The sequence below is a fragment of the Balaenoptera borealis genome (assembly GCF_965194805.1).
Source record: "Balaenoptera borealis genome assembly, chromosome: 19".
NCBI classification, from domain to species: domain Eukaryota; kingdom Metazoa; phylum Chordata; class Mammalia; order Artiodactyla; family Balaenopteridae; genus Balaenoptera; species Balaenoptera borealis.
The window spans coordinates 20430657-20456823 of record NC_138878.1 but is presented as its reverse complement, the minus strand read 5'-3'; the positions used below and the strand labels follow the sequence as shown (position 1 = coordinate 20456823).

Here is a 26167-nt window from a genome sequence, read left to right as displayed (position 1 = left end):
TAAATTTTGCACCCCAGGAGTCTTGCTTGTCTCACCATCATGCTGACCCTGTCTTGGAGCTTCAGAATCTTAAGAATCAAGACATTTAAAGCACCTACTGCACTGCTCGGCACAGACACCAAGTAAATGGTGGCCTTTAACCAGAAACATTCACATATATGGGAGCGAGTGTGCCAGTTGCAGCCAAAACCACATCCAGATATTACGCGTGTCCCCCTTCCACGCTGGGGCAGGGTGGGTGTCCGTGACCACCCAGGGGTCCACCAGGAAGCAGCTACTGATGACATGGCAGGGATGTTGAGATCCAGATTAAATAGCAACATGTGGGGTTTCTGGAGCAGTCCTGGTAACCCAGTCCACTCACACGCCTCAGGGAGCCACCAAACTAAAGCAAAGGAATACCAGCGTAACATTAGGAATACTTTTCCTGCTCATGTGAGTTAATTTTAGGGAACAAATAAAATAAAATAAAACAAAACCAACATTCTGCAACAGTGCCACTGTTCATTTCTGAGGTAGGTTTTTTCCTCTATAATGCACACTTGTACATACTTTGGGTTGTGTTTCATAAAAAGATTTCTTTTTTGTTTCTTACTTAAGATTGTGTCACGACTATTACTCCATGTCATTAAATGTTTTTACAGTGTAATGGTTAATGCCTGAAAAGAAGGCCATTTCATAGATGTAGCATGACTAATGAATTTTATGTTGTTGGGTTTTGAACTTAGGTCTGGAATACATAATATATATTTTTTTTAATTTTATTTATTTATTTTTGGCTGTATTGGGTCTTCGTTTCTGTGCAAGGGCTTTCTCCAGTTGCGGCGAGCGGGGGCCACTCTTCATCGCAGTGCGCGGGCCTCTCACTGTCGCGGCCTCTCCCGTTGCGGAGCACAGGCTCCAGACGCGCAGGCTCAGTAGTTGTGGCTCACGGGGCCAGTTGCTCCGCGGCATGTGGGATCTTCCCAGACCAGGGCTCGAACCCGTGTCCCCTGCATCGGCAGGCGGATTTCCAACCACTGCGCCACCAGGGAAGCCCAGGAATACATGATATTTTGATGAATATCTTGTCCTCATTTATCAGTCCACTTTTGTTTATATATTAATATTTGTCAGTGGAATTACTCATCAAATGTTATGAACATTTTTAAGGCTTCTGATGCATATTGGCAAATGTCTTTCCAAGAAAGTTGTACCAATTTACATTACCCACAGCTGGTGCTACAATGTGTCACAAGAGGACATTTTCACTGTTCCATGCTTGGCAGTTGAGGGAACAGACCAGGTCTTAAGCTGTTTAACCAGGGACAAACCTTCTCCTGCCTGCGATGGCTCTTCTCCACTCAGCTACCAGCCTGTTTTCTTAGCCGCTCTACTTGTGTTCCATCCCCATGGCTATAATCCCCATGGATCTGACCGAAAAGCAGGGCGTTCTTCATAGCTTTGCTTCCCCACTCTTCTGTAAAAGCAAACGACGGTATCAAAGAGTGAGTAGGCTTTGCTGGGCACAAAACAAGGGGAAAGGCACTGCAGAAAATTGACCTTATGTGCAAAGGTACAGCTGGATAAAAGGACAAGACGTTTCCAGGAATTAGTTAAATATGTAAACAAACATTCAGCATCTCAAAGAGTGATGAGAAAAATGGCTGGAAAGGTTGGTCTGAGTCCTTTATTTAAATTACTCTTTACTAAGCACAATGTATTTTACTTTTTAAATTCTTATTGAAGTCTTATGGGCAAGTGTTATTATTCTCATATTAGATGAGAATATATGTTCAAAGAAGTTCGGAGAAATTCAATTCCGGCCCCCCCAGAACAATCAACTAGTGAACCACTAAGCTTGGATTCAAACCAGCCTGACCTCTATGATCATCCTCTTTGTCTCACAATGTACTTTGGCACCAGGCAAACTAATTTGGATAGTTGGGCTTAGCAAGTCAATATTTTTAATCCTTCTGATCTCGACATTGTTTTGAAGTGGTTTAGCTGTTCCAACTCTCTAACAATAACTGGTAACTCGGTATTTATGCTCTTCCAGGCATTTTTCCAAGAACATTACTTCTAAGAAGTCATTTAAACCTCAAACATCCCCGCAAGGTAGGTACCATTATTAGTCTCATCTTACAGTGAGGAGGCAGAGGCCCACAAAGGTTAAGAAATTGGTCTGTAGCTGTGAAGTAATTGCATGTGGTAATTGAGTTTATCACCCAGATCTTCATAATTATGTCCTGCTTCAGAGGTGTTCCTGGCAACACCTTACATCCCGTTGTGGACACAGTGGTGGAATCCACAAGAGCCACCTGGACTGCACTGGTAGCATAAAAGCAATAGGTGAAACACCATAGGCCAGTTGTTTTAGACCTCGGACTTATCAAAGGTTATCAAATAAGAATAAAAAGCCAGCTGCCTCTATATCACTTGCAACTAAAATATATTCAAAGTTACTGATCTTGGTGGTGCCTTACCATCTTTCCTGTGCTGGATTTCACAAGTCTGACCTTAAGACACATAACACTGCCTGCATCCCCATGCCCTACACCTGGCCCCTATTAGAGTGAGCACATGCTCAACATTAATTGCCTGAATAACTCCAAGCGAAGAACGGCAGATGAATTTAAGCAGCGAACCATCCAACAAAGAAATTTTCATTAATATTCACAGAACTTAGAGGGCAGTAGAGCAAAGATTCAAACTGATGTTGGTTTTAATCTGGTGGTGAATACATTCCTACACTTCTTGGTGGGGTGCGGGGACAGATGGGGACAATTCTTTCATGCAACCAAAATATAGTGATTTCCCATGCTCTGGTGTGGACACAGCCAAGTTCCATCTGCAACATGACCTTCAGATTCAGGTAAAAAGGTTTTAACTCCTTTAAAGACCTGGGTATATCCACATGCTGCTGCAACATTTGAGTGGAAAGTAAAAAATATGGTGCTTGTTCCAGATATTTTTTCCTCATTGAGCATATAGATGTTTCAATGTCTTCAAGTATTTGGCACCAAACAGGAAAAGAAAAATCCAGGTGATAGATTACATCTTTCCCTTTACATCTACACATTTTTGTGGGGCATATGAAATGGTGTGCTGCAGGAATCTATTTCTGGTTTGAATGAATAAACTAACCCATGAGTGTTTTTCTATTTTCTCCAGCAAAATAGAAAATAGCCACACACCACACAATCTCAGGGCTTGATATTATATCTCACCTTGCCATGAAAAAGCTAGGTGTATTATTTGGCAGAAAGAATAGAGGATATCTGTAGGGTGGGAAAGGGGAGGGACAGTGTTGTTTCTTCATAATATGTAGAAGATCTTTGGAAATATTTGAGAAAAGGAATAGATCGTTTGGAAAGAACAAGGCTGAGGAGTCACACTGATTTTCCATTTACTAGCTATGTGATGTTGAGAAAATTGCAAAACCTCTCTGATCTTTGATTGGAGTGTCAGAGAGAGCAAAATTCTCTCAACTGCTGTAAGGACTAATGAGATGGCATTTGTAAAGTCCCTAGGTAGCTTATATTGGCACTTCATTTCATAACACTGTTCTAACCTCTTTATATAAATCAATTCACTTTAGCCACAAAGTAACCCTATGAGATAGGAACTGTCATTTTACAAATGAGGAAACTGAGCCTCAGAGAGGTCAAGATAGTTGTTTTGTAAATGACAGAACTGGAATTTGATCCCAGGCAACTTTACCTTGAAATCAATGTTTTTAACCATTATACCGTACCACTTCTAATATATCGTAAATGATTTATAAACGCCTGACATTTCAGGATTATCTGTTGCAGAGTTAGCCAAGTTCTCTGAACAAGTTCCTCCCAATCAGAACACTCACAGGTGTCATCCCTAATAGTGGCCCAAGAGGTTTCAGACTTGTGTTCCAAACATTTGATGTACCTCAAGCATGATTCACCTGAACATGAGGGAGAATACAGTATAGAAGTAGAGAACATGGGCTTTGGAGTCTGGATGTATTTAGGTCTAAAGCCCATTTTGCCACCTAGTAGCTGAGTGGCCTAAGCTAAGCTAAGAGGCTTAGCTTGCTTCTCTGCTTGTTATGAGGACTAATTAGTACCATAAAAATAACACCGTTGAAGTTCAACAAATATTACTAATTGTGATGATGGGGTCACAGTAGTGGTTGTAGAGTAGTAGTAATAATTATAGTTGGAATGGTAATCATAGTAGTAGTAGAAAAGTAGGGTATTAAGTTGCAAGGGCCACAATAACAAAGCACAGTAGTCTGGGTGGCTTTAACAACAGAAATTAATTTTATCATAATGCTGGATACTATAGATGTCTGAGATCAGGTGTTGGAAGTGTTGGTTTCTTCTGAGACCTCTCTCTTTGCCTTGCAGATGGCCTTCTTCTCTTTGTGTCTTCACATGGTCTACCCTCTGTATGTGTCTGTGTCCTAATGTCTTCGTATAAGGACACCAGTCCTATTGGGTTAGGGTCCACCCATATGACCTCAATTTATTTTAATTACCTCTTTAATGACCTTTTCTCCAAACACAGTCACATTCTGAGGTACTGGAGGTTAGAACTGCAGTATAGAAATTCTGGGGGCCACAATTCAGTCCATAATAGCAGGTCTTAACACAAACCAATTTCCTGCGAGTCAAGAATCCTTCAGCATCCTTAATATTATGGAATTTAGGACACTCAACCTCAGAAGTAATTATATAAGTAATGTAAGACATTGGACCTTGGATAGTCAACCAAGAGAGCACCACAGAGTGTGTGTTTTAATGATGATGGGGATGGTGGGGGGCAGTACTGGTATTTGAATGGGTGGGGGTCAGGGATGCAAAGCAAGGACTGTCCTGTACAATGAAAAATTATCGTGCGTTCTATATGACTTTTGAAAGTCCACCAGATAGTTAGGTAGATTAAAACCTCTTCATAATTATATGTACCTAGATTCAAGTCCATTTTACATATAAACATGTGGCTTTTATCTCATTGCTTTAAAATGCACTGAATTTTTCAGAAATACACCTTCTGTGTAAATTGGGGAAGGTAGATTTTTAAAATCTTACCAAGTCAATTATACTTCAGTTAAAATAAAAAATTACAAAGAGTTATTAGTTAGAGAAATACCCCCTACTGCTGTGGGGTTTTTTTTTTTTTTTTGGCTGCATTGGGTCTTCGTTGCTGTGTGTGGGCTTTCTCTAGTTGTGGCGAGCGGGGGCTGCTCTTCATTGAGGTGCGTGGGCTTCTCTCATTGCAGTGGCTTCTCTTGTTGCAGAGCACGGGCTCTAGGCACACGGGCTTCAGTAGTTGTGGCATGCGGGCTCAGTAGTTGTGGCTCTCAGGCTGTAGAGCGGAGGCTCAGTAGTTGTAGCACACGGGCTTAGTTGCTCTGCAGCATGTGGGATCTTCCCAGACCAGGGGTCGTACCCATGTCCGCTGCATTGGCAGGTGGATTCTTAACCACTGCGCCACCAGGGAAGTTCCCCTACTGGTGTTTATACTGCCAGTAGAATATATCTGTTTCAGCCTGTATTTTTGGCTGTTCCATTCATGGTGATTTTATATATGGATATAGGTATCTTACTACTTCATTATATCTTCTTATAATGTCATGTCAGACATTATAACTTAATTATGGGAAATAGTTATTAATATTATCACAGTAATACTTGTGCATAATAGTTATTACTTTATTGTAATCTATTATCTTTAATTTCTCTTCTGTATCACGATTAGGGCATTGCACTGATTTTATAAAAATGATGTATGTAGATAATTTATATTATTTATGAATTTCATTTCAGGATGATGAAGGGAATATTATAAAATACGTGTTATAAAAAGAGGCATTGAATCAATAGGATTTAAAATAACTACTGTCATCAGTGCTCCTGGGATTAGAAAGTCTACAGTGGCTAATGGGTTGAATGTTGGACCCTAGAATTGAATCCAAGGTCACAGAGCAAGAATTAGAATGTTTGTATTGTAGAAATACAATTGTATTGTAGAAATGTTGACTGTATTAGAACTCCGACTCTGAGCAGGGTTTCCCCACACTAGCTTTTCTGGTAACCCATGAGCACATATAAAGAGCCTTTGGGTTTGGGAAGGAAAGCTGAGGTTAACATGCAAAGTTTGAGTACCCTAATATGTCACTTCTATTGGTGGTTTTGTTTGTTCATAGCCCTAAATTAATTGTTCATTCAGCTTGGAGCTGTATGAAGGAAGAAGATAAAACACAGTAATTAGCTTATTGCCCTGCAATTATTGAAAGCCTATGATGGCAGTCCCTATAGGTATCTTCCCTTTGTGTGACACTCTTGGAAGAAAATGTTACTTTATACATAGCTTAATTTTGCTTATTTTATGGCATGCCACATGATTCTGCCACCAAACTGTGAGTTAGGACAGGCAGCGGCACCCTCCCCTTAGCTTTAGATGAGTGAATTGAGTCTCTTAGCTTCACCACGATCACCATGGTTCAGAAAAATATCTCAGTAAATTTAAGCCATTGATTGACAAAGCAAATTCCATCGAAATCTGCAACGATCCTCCAACACATAGATGATAAAATTCAGATTCTCTAGAATGGCATTTGAGCCCTGTCCTTATGATTCCCCCATTGATTCAGCCTCATCTCCCATCCCATCTCCTCCAGGTCCAATCCGGCCACACAAACTATAGGAGATGCATTACCCAACATGACCTCCCATCTAAACTGTTTCCAACACTGGGTTTCCTAGACTACTCAATATTAAATTTACCCTCAATATTACCCTCAATGTTAAAGACCCAGCTCAAATGAGAAGCGTTCCTATTTCATCACCTTTCTTACCTTTCCCCTCCATATTCCAATGTCTCCCCGCCATATCACTTGTTACTTTAGAGTGTCATTAGTGATGAGCCTATTTCGGTGGACCCCACCCAATCAAGTAGTTTTTCAAAGGAAAATACTTTTCATCCTTATCTTGTATTTCCAGAGTCGAGAACAGAGTTTGGGACATTGCAGCTTGGTCCTATTCAGTGAATAGAGTAACTGATGACTACCCACTACAGAGTGTTTCGCCTCCTTGTATTTTAGAGTAAGGAGAGAGAAGTGATATTGAAGAACTGGGAGCAGTTAATCAGAGTTACTGGTAGAATCCTGTAAAAAGTGGTATTTCCTTAAAAAATATAGGCTGGTAAGTCAACCTTGGTTGGGGTAACAGTTTTTGAGTCTTGGGCAGAAGGCTTGAGTTGAGACTTCTGGTGAGGCCATTGGTCTTTCACCAGTGGCTATGGTGCTAGAATGGCCCTCCCTCTTCCTGCTGAAGGCAACAAGGCAGCCAGAAGCGCTAAGAGGAGAGGAACCCTCTAATGCACAGCTGGCAAGAGGAGAAGTTGGTGCAAACTTTCTAGGGAGGAACTTGTACGTCTGTGTGTAGAAAATTTTATTAATAAAGATGTTAGCATATTCCTTCTAGAATTATTGATATGAGAAACTACTGAAGAAATTAAATGTTTAAAAGTAGGGACTAATTCCAGTAAATTATGTAATATCTACATGATGAAATATTGTGAACCATTAAACACTTATTCCAAATAATAATAATACCAACTGCACAGCTAGACAATTTTTAAACATTAGCCCTTTTCATCCTATTATCAAGTTTAAGATATAGTCCTTCTCATCCCCAGTTTATAGACAGAGAATCTACACTAACAACAACAACAACAAAAATGTAGTCTTGCTTAACATTACATGATCAGGTAAAGCTGGGATTCAAACCAGATGTGCCAAATGAAAAAGTCCATATTCTTCCCACTTTAGTGAATTGCTTGTAATACTTTCAGTGACATGGGAAAGATGTTCAGGCTACAGTGCTACATGACAAAGATGATTATAGATACAGGTGCTATGTTAAGACCATGAAGGAAAAATAGAAGAAAAAAAAAAGAGGGAAATAATAAATTTGTCGTTTGGTTACACACCTTTTCTTTTCCTTGTATTTTTCTGTTCTTCCTAGTTGTTCTATAATGAGCAGGCATTACTTACATAATACAAATATTAAAATAATATAGGACAAGGAAATATTCCAGTTTTATTGTAGATATCAAATAAGATGGCATTCACTTATTTTCAGGCAGATCCTAGTGTACCTACTGAGCAAAACTAGGCAAGAAAGAGACTTCACTCTTGCTTGTTCCCAGCAAGTCCTGCTGCATTTATAACAGCATCACAGAACTAAGTAAAGCAGCATGGGTCAGGAGGGACAGGGTGGTCAGGTGACAAATGATCCAATCTGGTTGAAGGTAGCAGCAACCAAGAAAAGCCATTAGATTTGGTGATTAGAAGGATATCAGCAGCACATGCCAAAGTCGGTGGGATATCAGGTCCAGAGCCAGACCGCAGGGTGTGAAATAAGACAGAGAAATGAGGAAAATGTCAGCAGGTATATACCACTTTCAATCAATGGGCGAGTAATAGCATATCAATTGAAGTGTGCCCAAGTTTATATGAAGGTTGCCCATTGTGATTCAGCAATCATTTTGTATTTCTCAACCGCAAATATTCATACACATTTGACAGGAGGTAGAAATTGGTGTTGGTTGTTTCTAAAGGAAGGTCTAAGACTGAGCCATTTTTGGATTGCCGTCTTAATACTCTGCTAATATCTGGAATAGAGTGAATTTTTTAGTCTTTCAATGACCTCATCTTGAAAATGGGGTTGTCAATGCAATAGGAGACTTGGTGTGGACCAACTACTGATTTAAATCCTTGTGAAGTAAACATTCTTGCTCCAAGTAGCTTTCTAAGAAAAGAATACTACAGGAAAAGCAATTGCCATTAGCTCAGCCTGCCCTGGGAGAATTTAATGAAAAGAAGGAAGCTGGAGAGAAAACAGCACTTTTTAGATACAACTGGATACCTCATTTCCATGGGCTACCCCATCCTAATTTGTCTAAGCAGGATCCCTTTTTCTCCTGAGCCCAGCAAGGTTGGCCAATCTGCCTTCCTTTCTTTAAGTGGCCACCTCCAATTTAACATATTTACTGGCATCCTCAAGTGAGCCTTCAACAGAACTGAGCCATTTAAGGGTTTGCCCTCATCTTATTATAAATTAGTTTTGAATATCTCTCAGTATGCACAACATTCCTCAGCTACCCAAGTTAGAACTCCTTATTAGACTAGGAAGAATTTGCGTTTTAATTAGTTTTACCTCTGGTGTACAAAGCCCACTGAGATTACTACACTTAGTAAAATTTAATTAACTTGACAAAAGATCCTAATTGTTTTCGTACCTCTGGTCCTTTGCAGGGCTAAAATTAATGCCCTCCAAATTAAGCGGCCACAGCAAAGCTTCACTCTGACTGCCCTATATTGAAAAAAAATGCAAATTATAATTCACAGGAAGTTTTTCTTTGTCAGACACCAGGATTTGGGTGCATAGGCAGAGATTTACAAACCCCTTAGGAAGAGCTGTCCAGGGGCAGGGATGGGAAGAGGGTAGGGATGAGCCCCCTACCCCCAGCACACACACCATCTCTCTCTCAACTTCATTCTTCTGGAAAGCTTTGTGGAAATGAGATGAGGGACACATTGATCTGTTCAACTCCTCAAAGACCCAAGCAGACATAATATATCATGTGAATTAATAATGAAAGTTTATAAGTAAAAATGCTGAATGAATAAATATTCATTCATTCATTCATTTATCTTTCATTTACTCCTTTAATGTGCACTTCCCAAGTACCTTTGGGGTCAGGTGTTCACAATGGAATATCTGATCTTCAAGAACCCTGAGCCTTTACAATGTCATTCCCAATGTGCAGCTTTCCTTTTCGTCTGCTCACTCCATCTAATATTCTGTAGCCTTCAAGACCAGCAGCATTTTTGTGCTCACTCCTTTGTGTTCCTGAAGCATTTTGTCTTCCTATTCTAGTAATGCTAACTGCATTGGAAGGATATATCCTGACATCGTGTGCCCCTGCTGCTGGCTTTTGTTTCTTTGTGGCACAGTAGGTTTTAACCTGGTCATTCTTGGACCTTGTACAAGAAAATCTTTGTATTTTGGTCTACTCTTCAGAAGTGATAATAGCCTCTTGGTGGAAGTTCTGAAGGATTGAATGAGAGCTTCATATAAAAAGAAATGGACGAGGTTTGGCATAGAGCTGATGCTCAGTATTTTATTTTATTTTTATTTTTTTATCTTTTATTTTTATTTTAAGAACCAAGTCAGTTCCCTCAACCCTGATCCTACCAGGCCTAATTTCCCTGTCTCCTTCCACGGACCACCACGTAGTTTGAGAATGCACAGCCCTTATGATTAAGCCCATCTGACTTATGGTATATTTTTGACCTGAGACTATCATCATCATCATCAATATTACTATTTATGTAATGAACACAAGACTATGCCTGTTGCAAAAGCTGTATCCATTAAGTATGGCTGAAATTTTAAAAAGAGTTAACATTGAGTATGGGCTGCAGCATTTCAAGAGGTCCTAGTTTCTTTGTTGCAGAATCAGGCCACTCTGCCACATACTGGAATATTGTGCTATGCCCAGAGCTTTGCTTTCTTTGCTCTGTTTCTAACCGACTACCCTTACCAAACGAGTGAGGACTCTGAAAAAGTTTTTTACTTCACCAGTCAGTGTGGTCAACTGCCTAAAAAGGTCTTTCCTCCATTTCTGAAATGTCAGGTGCCTTCTCTTGTGTTTAATAACAGCCTCCCACTCCAGACATCCCTTTTGGAACATGTTGTTCTCTGCTTTGGCTGCCAGTCACAGTATCCCATCCTCCTGAGTGTGCACATCTGACCTGGGTCTGGACACTCAGGGTGCCCCATCCCAGTGGCCACAGTGACTACACAGTGACGATTCTGTTACCAGCCTGGATTGCATATAGACGAAGTAAGCTCTCCATTTCCTTCAGGTTCAGAAAACTGAGCTGGTGGAAGCCTGGAGCTGGGTATGCCTGTGTCTCTTTTTTCCAGGATAACTGACTATGGGATGGAGGGCAACTTACTGAGAGAATTAAAGCTAAGACATGTAGAAACGGGGAGGAAGAAGGAGAAGAGACCTGGAGGGGAAGAGAGGGAGATGACAATATTCCTGAAGTCACTGGAGACATTTGACTCCAACCTCAGTCTTTCTCATTATGTGAGAAAGTAAATACTCCCCGCCCCTGCCCTCCCCTCACCCCTTGCCCTAGGTTAGTTTGAGTCAGATTTCTTTTACTTGCTACTGAAAGACTTTTCCTCCATTCCTTTGTACCTTCAACCCCTTTATCATGCCTTCTTTCAAATTCTTTTCTTCAACAAGGACATGACCAGCTCCAAAGATGGGGCTGCCACCAGTGCACAGTTTTAAGGGAATGTAGGTCAAATGCTGAGTGCCCGTGAGGGTGCCGCCCTTCACCCTGCCTCCAGGCTGTGTACATCCTGAGCACCCCAGATGGGGTATTGTTTCAGGAGCTTACTCCGTGCTGTACATCCTGAGCACACCAGACGGGGTATGGTTTCAGGGGCTTGCTCCGTGCTCGCTGATGAATTCTGATGGGGTCAGCCTTAGAGAATCTCAGGCTCTTTCAGCACCAGGCCTTTACAAATTTGAAGGACAGCCAGAAATAAAAGACTCTTCCAAACCACTGCGCTTCAAACCACACGTCAGACTTACAGCTCAGAAAGGGGCTTTTTCCTGCTGAAGCAGATAGACCTTGGCAATTTCCCCTCTACAATGAAAAATTGAACTTTAGACCACATTTTAAATGAAATGAAGTAATCTTTGTTTTTCAAATACTATATATTTGTAAGGTCAACCATTAGCACAATATTTATGAACTTTGACAAGCACACATTTTAGCACAGGAGGAGAAATGTATATGTGATTGATATCCATAGTTTTATATATATATATATATATATATACACACATACATATATATATACATATATATATATTATGATTATGTATATATAATCATACCTATATCTATGTCCATTATCCATAGCCATAGCCATATCCATTACCTATATCTCCCTTCTTGCTCTAAATTTCCCAGGGATCAGATCTATAACATTTATGTTATTATAAAAGAAAAATAATTGTCCCCAACTGTTTTTTAGTCTGTCCACAACTACTCTCACTCAACAAAACTTTAATGAGCACCTACTACATGCCGCTGAAAGGTGCCAGGAAATGAAGATAAGGGAGAAAAGTCCCTGCTCTCAGCTTATACTGAACTCATCTGCCCCCTATTTCATAGTCACATTTTGCACTTATGCTTTTTCTTCTCTCTTCAATACCCTCTCCTTCCTGATGTGCATTTGTCCGTATTCTTCCCAAACTTTACAATCTATGAAGTCATCTCTGATATAGGCAATGTGGAAATGGTTTCTTTTCTAGATTTTCATAGTTTATTTGCTGTCTCTCCCTTTGGACATATAATATATTTGGTCATTTAGTAGTTATTTATGTGCATGTCATCTCTGCAAATCAGAGATTCTATCATACAAGTATAGACATATATTCATACATATGTGTGAATATGCACATAATATACATAAGTGTGTATGCGTGTGTGTACATCCTAGGTAGCACCGACTATAGTTACTGTGGTTAGTACCGAGTCTGACACATCATAGGTGGTTAAAGTAATAAAAGAATGTTCAGTGACCATACACATGACTGACTCAAATTCCCCATTGAGTGTAAATCCTTCCCACTAAGAAATGCTCTTTAGAAAAAGTGATTCCCTGAGACTGTTGTATTTGCCAACAAAAATGCTGAGGTGTGTTTGCACTGGACAGAATGAATTGCTTCCCTGTGACTCAAGCATCCATTTGAGGGGTGACATTACAAGTTCCTGTAATGACACCGAAAAGGATGGTATTGATCTCTGAAATTGGCAGGTACGTGTCCTGCAGATGGAATATTAATTTAAGAAAATTACAAGGATCAATAGCTCAAAGGTCATCAAGAGAGATGACAGGTTCTAATTTCAACATATGGCCTGCCACAAGCTAATGAAAAGAGAAAGGGCCCATTTGTCACATCTGAGAGATAAATCTTCCATGTGCCTCTTTATTAAACATAAAGTCATGCAAGCTCTCGGCAGCTGTGGCCTGGGCATCCTAATCTGAGAAATGGGGTAAGGTTTACTTTATTTATCAAAAGTACTGTCCAAAGGGAAAGAAGTGAAAGCAACATTTGTTAAAAGCATGAAGCACATGTGAAGCTTGGCAAAACACACTTTCACAAATGCAATCAAACCTCATACTCCCAAAAGCCTCATGGGGCAAACAATGTCATTTCTGCTTTTCAGATGGAAAAACTGAAGTCCCCAGGGCTGGCAGGGCTTAGCACACTCTCAGCATCTAATTGATTCTGGGGCCCAGAATCTTAGCGCCAAGCCTTATGGAGTGAAGACTCCTGAGGAGAGCAATTGTCACATGGACTGAATTTCAGAAAGATCATCTTGATCCCTAGCTGGATTTACCACTTTCCTTCTGGCTGACATTTGTTCTCTCAGCCTCGGTTCCCTCATCTATGAAGTGGGAATAAGATGTGTTAGAAAGGTATTTAAACACTGGAGGATTCTTGAAGCTTCTGCACATCACACTTTTAAATGTCAGAGCATTTTATTTATATGTTCAGATAGGGGAATATTTTTACCATAAAGGTGAGGGTAATGCCACATATAGGAGAGAGGGCTTTTTAAATTTTTTAGTTTGTTATTCACCTATCTAATTCATTTATGATCCAGTCCATTAACTTTAACACCAGTACTGGGAATATTACCCTTCCTCCGCCTCATGGAGATAGCAGAATTCATTTTGGATTCTTGGTTTCCCCCAAAAATCCATGCTTAGTGTCCCTTCCCTTCCACGCACTATGAAATATACAGGCAAATCCCAGATCTGAACCCTGGGAAGTTTAGAACAAGAAAGAGAGATGGTATAGATATAGATATAGTTATAGATATAAATATAAATATGAATATTAATCACATACACATTTCTCCCCTATGCTAAATCGTGTGCTTGTCAAAGTTCATAAGGGCACAGAGCTACATGCCTTCTGCATCAAAACCCTTAAGATTCAGGCAAAAGAAACCAATCTCCCTCCCCAAGGGCATGTTGATGGCACCAACAAATTGTCTGGGGCTGTAGAACATTAAAGAGTTGGCAGACAAGAGATAAGATACTGGGAGATGCTTTGGAGGAGGGGGAGAAGAAGGAAGTAACACACTGGGTCCTTGCTTTGTGGCAGGCGCTGTGCCAAGCATGTCGCACGCAGTGCATGGTTGACGTGTCCAGACAACATGAGGCAGGCCTATGGTTTTGCAAATAAGGCCACTGAAGCACAGAGGGAGTAAGGTCTTCTCCAAGTGCATGCCTGGGAGGACGGGAACCCAGGCTGTCTGACATCACCGATGTGCTTCTTGGGGCTGCAGATTTCTTCTTGGGGAGGGGATGCCCTTGAACTCCAGGATTTGGCCCAAGCAGACTGCACTGGTTTTGTTTTGTTTTGTTTTTTGTCTGCGTTGGGTCTTTGTTGCTGCACGCAGGCTTTTCTCTAGTTGCGGCAAGCAGGGGCTACTCTTCGTTGCGGTGCGCGGGCTTCTCATTGCAGTGGCTTCTCTTGTTGCGGAGCACGCGCTCTAGGCAGGCAGTCTTTAGTAGTTGCAGCACGCGGGCTCAGTAGTTGTGCCACGTGGGCCCTAGAGGGTGCAGGCTTCAGTAGTTGCAGCACGTGGCCTCACTAGTTGCAGCATGCGGGCTCTAGGGTGTGCAGGCTTCAGTAGTTGTGTCACGTGGGCTTCAGTAGTTGTGGCACATGGGCTTAGTTGCTCCGTGGCATGTGGGATCTTCCCAGACCAGGGCTCGAACCCGTGTCCCCTGCATTGGCAGGCGGATTCTTAACCACTGTGCCACCAGGGAAATCCTGCACTGGTTTTTAATTCCTTGGAGATTTGGGAAGTGACCAGAGACAATAACCAGCCACACTAGGCTCTGCTGATAAGACAAGAGGTGGGCGTGGGGCATAGCCTGAGGTCCTTGGGTGTGCATTTCTGGGCAGAGAGCCTGGAAGGAGGAGAGGCAGTGAGAGGCTAAGGCAGCCTCGCCGCAATCTAGGAGGGGAAATGGGCTCTGCATCAGGCCTTGCACTATAGCTCCTGCCTACTGGAGCAAATGCCACAGACAGTGCTCTAGGAGCAGGGCAATGCCAAAAAAAGGCCTTCTCCTCTGACCTCCTCTGTTATTTCTGGATCCTCCACCACTTTTGATCTCTCTGGCCAAACTGGGAAGTCCCTCTCCAATAGCAACCTATGAAGGTTATCGCTCATCTTCCCTTCCCTGTCTTTGCCCTCTGTGTTAGCCCTCCTGCACTTTAAAGATATTAAAATATTGTATGTCACAGCATTTTCTTTAAATAATAAATTTGCTGCAGCAAAATTGGAACAGCTTTCGAAGCACATTCTTTGAGATGAACCTTGATGTGATGTATTACAACATTTAAAGCAGGAATTCCATACACAAAGGACTCATTGGGACCTGAAATGATTAGATACATATGAAAAAGAGCAGTAATGGGAAAGGCAGGCCCCTCTCTGACCTTTGCTTCCCACAGTCAATACTAATCATGTTCTTTTTTAATGACACCCACAGCTCTTACCTAATGAAAATTTTCCCACTATGAACGTCTGTCAGGAGAAGAATGCACCAGAATGATGCACGTATCCACATCTGGGTACTTACAGGGGTGTATTAGCAAATCTGAAAGAAGGACAAGCCTTCATAATAGCACATGCTTCTTTTCCAAAAGCTGATGGTAGCTATTCCCAATTTGTGTTTATCTCAAGGGCAGTAAAAATTCTGGCAAGTTGGCATAAAGAATATGATTCTTGGGCCCTAATTTAATAATATGGGGCCAACTTCAGAGACATATTTCTAAACTACCCTTTTAATTTATTTTAATACGTTAGTCAGACATGGGAAGGGAGTGGACATAATTACCACACTTTTTGGGAGATCATACACTGTTTGCCAGCTAACACTTCAAAATAAAGGTGGCCCTCTTGAGAAAATTATGGTCTCTTAATTTTGTGCTATTGCATTTTAAGTCACCTTTGAGATTTTGTAATAACCTATAATTGATTGTTTTAGTGAATTGCATCTTAATTGAAAAGTATAATGTCTAAAAGCTATTTTAATTAGCAGTTATACCAGCATTTTGCTGCTGTAAACCCAAAGAAAATAAAGAAATGAGTAAGTAAGTACATAAATGATTTGCCAGCTCTGTCTCATGGCAGTGTTCTGTTTCAGAACACAGAGCTGTGAACTGGGGATCCAAGGGTAGTTATAGAAAGACTAAAATCGGCACCTCTTAAATGACTTAAATTTCAGTCCAGGAAAAAGTAGCTGACTTTTCACCCTAGCCATCATACCCCATTGAATTGCCTTCTGTCACCCAACTGCTGTTTCAAAAAATCAGGTCTTCTGGACAAGGCTAGTTTTAGATTTAGAATCATGGATTCTTTACAAAGAATTAAAGGAGAATGCTTCACAAGGGATTTTTCCTATATCATTTGGGGGTGGGGGGCATGAAAACCTATAAAACTAATGCCTCAAAGTCTACTTTTTTCTTAATTTATTTACTTACTTTTGGCTGTGTTGGGTCTTCATTGCTGCACACAGACTTTCTCTAGTTGCGGCGAGTGGGGACTACTCTTCATTGTGGTGTGCGGGCTTCTCACTGCAGTGGCTTCTGTTGTTGCGGAGCGCGGGCTTCAGTAGTTGTGGCACATGGGCTCAGTAGTTGTGGCTCACGGGCTCCAGAACTCAGGCTCAATAGTTGTGGCACATGGGTTTAGTTGCTCTGCGGCATGTGGGATCTTCCCAGGCCAGGGCTCGAACCCCTGTCCCCTGCATTGGCAGGCGGAGTCTTAACCACTGCACCACCAGGGAAGTCCCTCAAAGTCTACTTTTTAAAAATCTGATTTCCTTCATTATAGCAGTATTGAGTGGTCGAAAGTCACTCAACTCTACATTAAAATGTGTGTATTTACTATATGTAAATTATGCTGCAATTTAAAATACACAAGTATTAGGAACATAAAAGCCCATTTTACCTAGGTTCCTGGCCTGCTTGGCTAATTTAATGTGGCATCTACTGATTAAGAGAGCCACTCAGGACTTCCCTGGTGGCGCAGTGGTTGAGAACCTGCCTGCCAATGCAGGGGACACGGGTTCGAGCCCTGGTCTGGGAAGATCCCACATGCCGCGGAGCAACTGGGCCCGTGAGCCACAACTACTGAGCCTGCGCGTCTGGAGCCTGTGCTCCGCAACAAGAGAGGCCGCGATAGTGAGAGGCCCGCGCACCGCGATGAAGAGTGGCCCCCACTTGCCGCAACTAGAGAAAGCCCTCGCACAGAAACGAAGACCCAACACAGCCATAAATAAATAAATAAATAAATAAAAATTAAAAAAAAAAAAAGAGAGAGCCACTCATTGCTAGTGAGGTAACAAGACTTAAGGTTTTGTGCCACTGCATGTTTACAAAGATGATTATCATATAGTACCTTCTGTATTCGTGGTGTGCATTTTTTAATGAACCAAACAAAAATGTTTCAAATTTTTAGAAAAAAATGGGAAATCTTTGCAAAGCCAAGGGACATGAAATTGTATGACTTTAAGCCTTGGAGGAACAAAAAAGAAAGAAAGAAAAAAGAGGGAGAGGTGGGAGTATAAGCTGAACCTGTTTATAATATATTTAACCAGCCAATTACACTGTTAGCCCACAATGGCAAATTTCTCTCCAAGTACTGCTTAGCTATTCCTCATTCGTAGCACTAATTTTCTTCCAATTTGCTACTGTTTCACAAAGTTTTGTCAATCATAAGCATTTTTTTAGAAGATTGAAATGGCAAGTTAATGGTTTACTCTAAAAGAGACAAACACCGGGGGGAAAAAGCAGCTGCAGCATTAAACATCGATGGAGAACGTCAATGTAATGAAGGAGCTAGCATGCAGTTAAAAGGAAGGAAGTGCTCGAGGAATGAAATTCTAATGTGGGGAGTTCTCTAATTTGTAAATCTATTGAGGATTGTTTAAACATGTTCCCTTTGATCAGTAAAAATCCTGGTGGCCATTTGCATTCCCTCCGAATGTCCCCAAACTGGTATCTGCAAGCTTAGCAAAGTTGGACACAAATGAAGTCAAGGCAAACCCAGAACATCCATGTGTGTGCCGTTCCTGCAAAATTTTGAACTCAAGAGCAAAAATGGTGTGAACCTTAATAATGGTGAATTGAAAAGATAAAAGAAAGTTAAAAGTGTCTTAGAAGAATATATATGTATTTTAGAAGAATTCTAGTCCAGAATTTCCACATTGTCTTCTTTTTTTTTTTCTTTGAAATCTAAAGAAGGATGGAGTGGGATATGAAAGCTGAACACCAATATTTAAGTCTCTGCATTAGGAAGCTTGGCATATCTGAAATAGATTTAGGGAGAAGGGTGTGTCTGCCACAAAGCATTTGCTACAAAAGACTTTCCTTGCACTTAACTCTTTTTGTTTATTCCAAATGCTTTAAGTTATCAAGTCTGTCACTGACAGCATCAAATAAGAGACCTCCTCTGGTACATGCTGCATATTTTTGTTTTACATGACTTATCTTTGCTTAACCCACACAACATTTTCAAACCTTTCTCATTCTTCCCATCATTTGATGGTGTGTGTGTGTGTGTGTGTGTGTTCTTACTAACAATTTTCTTCTTAAATTTGCTATATTCTGCTATGACCTCTTGCTGCACTTTTGGTCTACAATTCGAATCCCACTGAGTTCCACTGTCATTAGCTGTCCTGGGTAAAAAAAAACCCTGCCCTTGTTTTGCTCCTACCTTCACACGTCTCTTTGAAGGGACTTTTCCTGATTTGTTAATCAGGTAATAAATGTGCCCAAATACTAGTTACAATAATGTCCATTTACTTCCTCTTTGGAAGTGGGAGATGGATCAAATGAGTGGGTAAGGAAGAGCCTTATCAGACAGCTAGGAAAAAGTTCACTTGGGCAAGACCAAGACCGCTATAAACGCTGAAACTTGATGACGTGGGGCTCCAGTGACCCTCTCATCACAAGTGGGAAGCAAAGGGAAAACGTGGTACCCTTTGCCCCAGAGAGCTGGGACCTCCAGCTCTGTCCTCTGTGTTGGCATAGCAATAGCAAAGCTTATTCTCTGTGATGGGGGGTAGATGGGAACTCAGGATTATGGATAATTTCTGTTTATTTGTTTTAAGAAGAAACTTCAAAAGTAAAAGATTATCAGATGAGCAAAAGTTTCCTACCAACTACAGACGAGTGAATGAAAAACTTTTATCTGGCATTTTACAGCTGGGAAAACTGAGGAAAGAGGCATCTAAATGACTAGGCTTCTACTACACATTACATTGTATATGCACACATCCATTATTAACACAAACAAAACCTTTTCCTTTTGAAAATACACCCTATGCCAGTCCCTGTACTAAGTGCTGGGATAAAGTGATAGAAAGGAATGACCATGGCCCTCATGGAGTTTACAGGTTAGTAGAGGAGACAGTCATTAGAAACTAATATAATGGGGAATTTGGTTTTGTTTTGGCCAGTGTGGGGAAAGGAGTTTATTTTGATTTTCAAATTTAAATAGTTAAATTATTTTTTCTGATTATGGAAAAAACGTGTGCTCATGCATAAGCATGGCATCACACCATGCGTGCTGCTCCCTACGCTGCTTGTGTCACTCAGTAACTCAAAACATGCAGAGCATGTTTTCCAGCATCGAAATAGGCTTCGTCTATTTTTTTTGAATGGCTGCATGGTACTTCATTGCATGAAAGAACCATTTCCCCTAGTTTTCAGTTCTTTCTCTTTAAATCATAATATTCCTGTTTATATCAGACTTTAAATATGGTTCTTTGTGATTTTGCTGTATGCTTTGGAAGCATGTTAGACAAAATGTTTGAGAGCATTTTATAAGCAATGAGCACAGTGCAAACTGTTATTTTTCTGTTTCTTTTCTATTTCAAGAATAGATTAGTATTTTGCTTCACGTAAACGGTGATCAAATCCTGGTTCTACCAACCAAAAGGGATTTTTGTCTTGCTTTGTTTTTCTCTCTCTGAAACATAGGCTCCTCATTTTCAAAATAGGGCTACCTACATCTCAGGGTCTCCCAAGGACTAAGGGTGTCAATTCAGATAAAATGCTTGGTTCTGTACATGGAATGTAAAACTGCCAATACATGTTAGGCGTTTTCATTGCTGTCACTGCTCCACTCTGAACTCTCGTTACCTCTATTACAATTTACTCCTACCTGAACTCTCTGTATCCAGTCAGCCTCTTAGTACTGTAGATAGGCTTGAAATGCTCGTAAGTACCTTGTCTGCATGAATTCAACTAGTCTTCCAACAACCCATAGATGGGTACCATGATCACTGCCACCTTACAGGCAAGGAGGCTCAGAGAAGTTAAGTAAATTGTCTAAGATCATTCTGTCTATAGGTACTTCTCTAGGGTGGTATACAAACTAGGAGAAGGGAAAAGTTATAGTTGACACTGAAGAGATAGGCAAAAGCCATATGACATAAAGCACCTTGTGCATTGCAATATAGAACATGAGTTCAAAGAGCTCAGCTCCACTACAACAGCAGATAATAGGATCCAAGTAGAAGAAATCATCTCTGAGGGGCCAGCATGTAAGACAGGACTAGTATGGAGTGCCTGAGACTCGTGGCCATGTCACCAAGCCTTGAACTGGCCTGACAACAGTGATAGTATCACTTATTACTTATTAAACATATTATATACAAGTCATTGTTAGAATTGGAGGTAGAGTCAAGATCAAATACCAGGACTGATCAGGACTGCAAAGCTTTCTGAATTATCCCTGCATTAATAGGACCACATTTGTGATTCTATGACAGAAATGTCCAGTGTGGTCTATTTGATTAGACATTCCAGCAAGAGAAGAGAAGAAACCAAACTCCTGGTCATTCCTGTTATCCACATTTGAATTCAGAGACGTTTTCCAAAAAAGAGGAAAAATATTTCTCTTCCAAATGTATCCTTTGTCTCAGAACTCTTTAAGAAAGACAAATGCTGATATAATGCAGTCATATGTATCTGAGTAGCTTGATATGTAGTAGAGGAAAGACTATATATTATGACAGACAGCAGCATGTGGAGGAAAATTCCATTGCCACGTGATAACTTCTGCTTCGATAATACATTAAAATTCAATAAGAAATCTCTAAGGAGTGTGGTTTGATGGGTTGGGATAGAGGAAAGCCCAGCATAAATAGCCATTTATGTATGAGATCACACATCAAAGAGCTGTTTTCACTAAGACTGAAATAGCTAACTAGGAGCCCATCTGACAGCAGGATGGAGTAGACCCTCCATAATGCATGTGTGTGAATAGGGCTGATATCTCAAGGGGACCCCCATGATAATGATGATGATGTAGTTTCCGAGAAGGGTGATACTACTTTATCTTGGAGAAAGCCTGAGTTACAGAAACCCAGTTTTCCCACTTCACCCACACTCATTATCATCAAGAAATGCCTTCATGTTTGATTGCTTTGAAAATGACTGGTTAGTGCTGGAATGAAAATTTTATAAATTATTCTGTTTCTTTTATGATTTATACAAGTTGGCAGAAAAGCATTCCATTAATCTGAAATTGCTTCCTTAAAAGGAGATTCTAAAACAAAACAAAAGGATCATCTTACCCTGGTGTGGAATGGTGGACCTTGTAATCCTGTTATTCTTCACCCAGTACTACCTATGCCTGACACTAAAGATCATCTTTGCTGAGACGATCTAAAAAAAAAAGTTAAAATTCAATTATAAATTCATCCATTCAACAATTTGAATACATCCTCTGTATAACAACTATGCTGAGAGCTGGGGATACAAAGATGATTGAGACCTTGTTTGTACTCTCAGGAAATGGAAAGACTCATAAATCAACAGTTACATTGCAATGTGATTAGTTCTATAGTGTGTGTGTTTGTGCACATAATCTGATAAGAATGATAAAGTTTATCTTAAAATGCAAAGGATAAAAGGAGATAAAGATCACTCACAGACTATGGAGTCACTGAGGCTTTGGCTAGAATGAACCAAACTTCAGTAGATCAAGGCAAGGATACTCAATGGAAGCATTTTAGGGCAGATAAAAGCATGGCACATGTCACAAAACAGCTAGCAATTTTGAGAACATTCTTTGCTCTAAAATATCATGCTTCCTGAAAATAGAAAAAGCTTCACAAAAATAGCATCTGCTTCTCAAGTTGTTGTAAGGGTACAAGGAAACACATATAAGACCCAAGCAGAGTGCCTAGCGTATAGTGTATGACCACTATGACTTTCTTCACCTACTTGCCCAGGATCCCTCAATCTATTAGACCATCTGGCCACATCGTGAAACTAAGCCCATAAGAGTAGATCTTTATCCAGAGAGAGCTAAGCTCTTTAGTGTCTTCCAACCCCTCTGACATTTTAAATATGTAAAAATCAAATTCTACCAGCAAGAATCCCTTTCAACCTTGTAGTTTAGACCTAATTATGTCACCAGCTCACCATGTCCACCACTGAGAATTACTGGGCTTCAAAGACTACTCTACCTAAACATGTGACTCCTTTCTACGTCTTCTCTATATATGTCAGTTCTGTAAGTTCAGTTCCTATGAAATAGCTCACCCCTCTATCAAATTTATAAAACCAATGGACCCTTTAGTTGAAAAAAAATATCATCTGTGGTTTTTCATCTTATGATAGTTATTATCTTAATAATTAATAATAAATCAGTACTTATAGTCTGCTAATAAGTTTTAATTCTGGTTTGACCTCTATAGCTCTGAATCTGAATTAATGAATACCTCATTAATAAAATGGAATTAATAATACCTATTGCTTCCAAGAGGTCAATACTGATAAATACCAGTAGATCCTACAATAATTTCAATAGATCCTTGAGATAGGATCTATTGGTATTTATCTAACAGACTTCAAATCCTGTGCTCAAGCATCATGTAGCTCCAAATCCAAAATGCTTCCCCAGTAACTTGCCTATTCTCTGATTGGTTCCTCCCATAGTATCCTGGGCTGTGCAAGGTACTCATGACATCTGCACTTGTCTCACATATTCAGGGGAATGATACAGTTTAACAGAGAGAAAGAGAGATAGACAGACTGACAGAAACAGTGAGAAAAAGAGGTAGAGGATAGGGGCACCTGGGGATCTGAAGGTATCCTCACTCTCTACCAGTATACTAAGAATGCTGGCATTTCATTAGAAAAGTTCTTCTCACACTTAAGAACTCTCCAATCATAAAAAGTAGGCAACTTACTTCTCTACTTAGAACAATGCAGCTACTTAAGTTTGCAGGTAACTTTTCTAAACCACTTTAGAAAGATGAAGAATTAGGTATCTGATCCCATAGACTTACTTTGGGACTTCATTTGAGGAATGGAAGCAAAAACAGTGTTCTACATTACAGAAGAATCGTGTCCCCTAATGGGGCCCTTTGTCAAGATTCTATGAAGAAAACATGTGCCGTCATTGTAAGAGATTTGAGCCTAAAATATAGAATATTGATTCTAAAATATTATGAGGAGAAAGCTGGGAAGCGTGAAAAGTGCAGAAGAAACTCCTAGCATCTTAGATTTTGAAGATCCCTTAAAAGCACATGGCTCCACACCATAACCTTGAATCCTCCATTGTCGTTAAGACAGCTATCTAACGTTTTCTGAAAACCTCCAGATATAGGAAATCCCATTACCTGCCAAGACAGTGCATTTGATTTGTTTCTGACATTGTTAGAAGTTCTTGCCCCTTTTTAGATGAATTTTGCTGCTCCAGTTCCAACCTCACCCAGCATGAGTGTGGCCCCTTTTGATCATGACACATATTCAGTAAGACAAAGGGGATATCATCCTCCCTCCCCTAGCCCCCAGAGTATTCTCTGAAGTGTGGTGGCTGGGTCTCAACTATTTCTGGGAGTAGAGATTCATTGCAGAGTTAGGGTGGGAGAAGTTGTCAGGAAACAAACTGAAAAGAATAGTACTTCAACACATCTTAAAGGAAGAGAAAGAGATCCCAGGTCTTTTGCAATTCTTTGGATGGAGAAGCAGCTCAAGTTCCTAATATGATTTGACAAACCAGGACTGATGTTACATTGGGGTGATTTTCCTTACAGGTGAGTAATCATGAGAGGAAATGGGCGTTATTCAGAGAAACCACCGTGCTGATATGGATAATGTTCCTCCAGCAAGCACGTGCACTTAAACTCCTTTCTTTCTGTGCCTTTCTGGTCTTCCACACATAGATGTTTAATTCTCCATTTTGCCATCAATCAGCTCACTGCTCTGGGAAGGGTCTGTGGATAAAAGCTGCTGGGTGAGGTCTGCCTAGACCTCCAGATGCACTCAAGGCACCAAGAGCTTCTAAAGAGCTGATGTCAGGATGGGGCCCTTGATTAATGATTCCCTGGGACATTCTGAGTCCCCTGCAGGAACAGGAAAGATAAGAGCCTAGACGAGGCTGCCAGAAAGCCCTGCTTCAGAGAAGTGAGGTCAAAGTCAAAAACATTGGCAGGTCTACTGCAAAACCCAAGGCCAGAGTTTCCTCTGGGGCAGTGTGTTTGCTTGCAAAGGCCAGGAAGAGAGCAAAATATCATCCTATGGCACTCAGAGGCAAACAACAGAAAAGACAGATGGAGTTAAAGGGGAGAGCAGAGACAAGAGGAAAACTCCACAGATAAGTGAGGCAGAAGGCACCTGGGGATTTGTTCCAGAATGCATGATTCCATTTGTCAGAGGAAGGACTGTTTTGTGTCACCAGCCTTTGGGTCTTCTTACTTGGGGCGGGGGAAGGAGGGATCATCTGCTCAATGCAGGAACACCTCAAATTCTGGGACTTTTTGATAAATTGCAGCTCTAAGTTTTCAAGAGCTGGAAACAATATTCTCCCTGGTATGTGTCCTCACCAAGGAAGGCCCCTCTGGTCTTTCACTTAAAAAGAACATCTCAGGCCAGGAACAGTGCTATCACAAACTCAAGGCACGATCCACTCCCAGAAGAGAAGGAACAAGAATATTGTCTCCTTGATTTTATCTCCTGAATAGTCACCCCCTGCTGGCTGCACCCCAATCAGAGCCCTTCTCTCCATGCCGCCTGAGCCTAGGGCTTTGTCCCTCTCAGCTTGGATTATCACAGTGGGCCTCTGGTTGGCTCCGTGGCATCTGTCCTAGTATCTTCAAGCTAGTCTCTCAAATCAGTGATCCTCAGAAGTTCGTACAGTGTGTCGGGGGGGTGGGGGGGGGCGGTGCGAGGGGTGGGGAAGGTTAGCATCCAGTGAGTATTCTTTAAAACTGATCCAGTTTAGGGCTTCCCTGGTGGCGCAGTGGTTAGGAATCCGCCTGCCAATGCAGGGGACACCGGTTCGAGCCCTGGTCCGGGAGTATCCCACATGCCGCGGGGCAGCTAAGCCTGTGTGCCACAACTACTGAGCCTGTGCTCTAGAGCCTGCGAGCCACAACTACTGAGCCTGTGTGCCGCAACTACTGAAGCCCATACACCTAGAACCCGTGCTCCGCAACAAGTGAGGCCACCGCAATGAGAAGCCCACGCACCGCAATGAAGAGTGGCCCCCGTTCACCGCAGCTAGAGAAAGCCCGCGTGCAGCAACGAAGACCCAACACAGCCAAAACTAAAAGTAAAATAAAATAAATAAATTTATTTTTTTAAAAAAGTGAGCCAGTTTAAAAATATATATTTTTATATGTGTGTGTATACACATATATATGTGCACATGAACACATAGATATGTATAAACAGGTATGTTTAGATTTATAGATATGTGTGTTGATATAGATATATAGAGCATAGTATCTATCTATCTAGCTGCCTAACTATTGCTTGAATGCACCCTGTGAGTTTAGACCATTTTTGCCATAATTCTTAGACATCTAGGGAAAAAAAATGTCCGGATCATAGGATTTCTTAAAGGTCCCTCCTTAGCTATAAATTTCTCCGATATTTTGTCTGTTTGAGATTACGTATTTGTCAGAGGGAGAAAAAGCTGACCCTTAACTTTATTGCCAGAGGACTGGAACTCAAAGCAATATCTATGCATTCATTCATTCACTCATTCATC

General features: G+C 40.9%; 1 long non-coding RNA gene across 1 annotated transcript in view; it reads right to left on the bottom strand.

Moving 5' to 3' along the window:
- The window catches only part of LOC309617227, a 241096-nt gene extending 217919 nt beyond the window's left edge, over positions 1-23177 (bottom strand). Inside the window, exon 1 of the long non-coding RNA XR_014237815.1 lies at positions 740-23177. This is a non-coding gene — a long non-coding RNA (uncharacterized lncRNA). The remainder of the gene's footprint in view (positions 1-739) is intronic.
- Positions 23178-26167: the final 2990 nt, after the last annotated feature.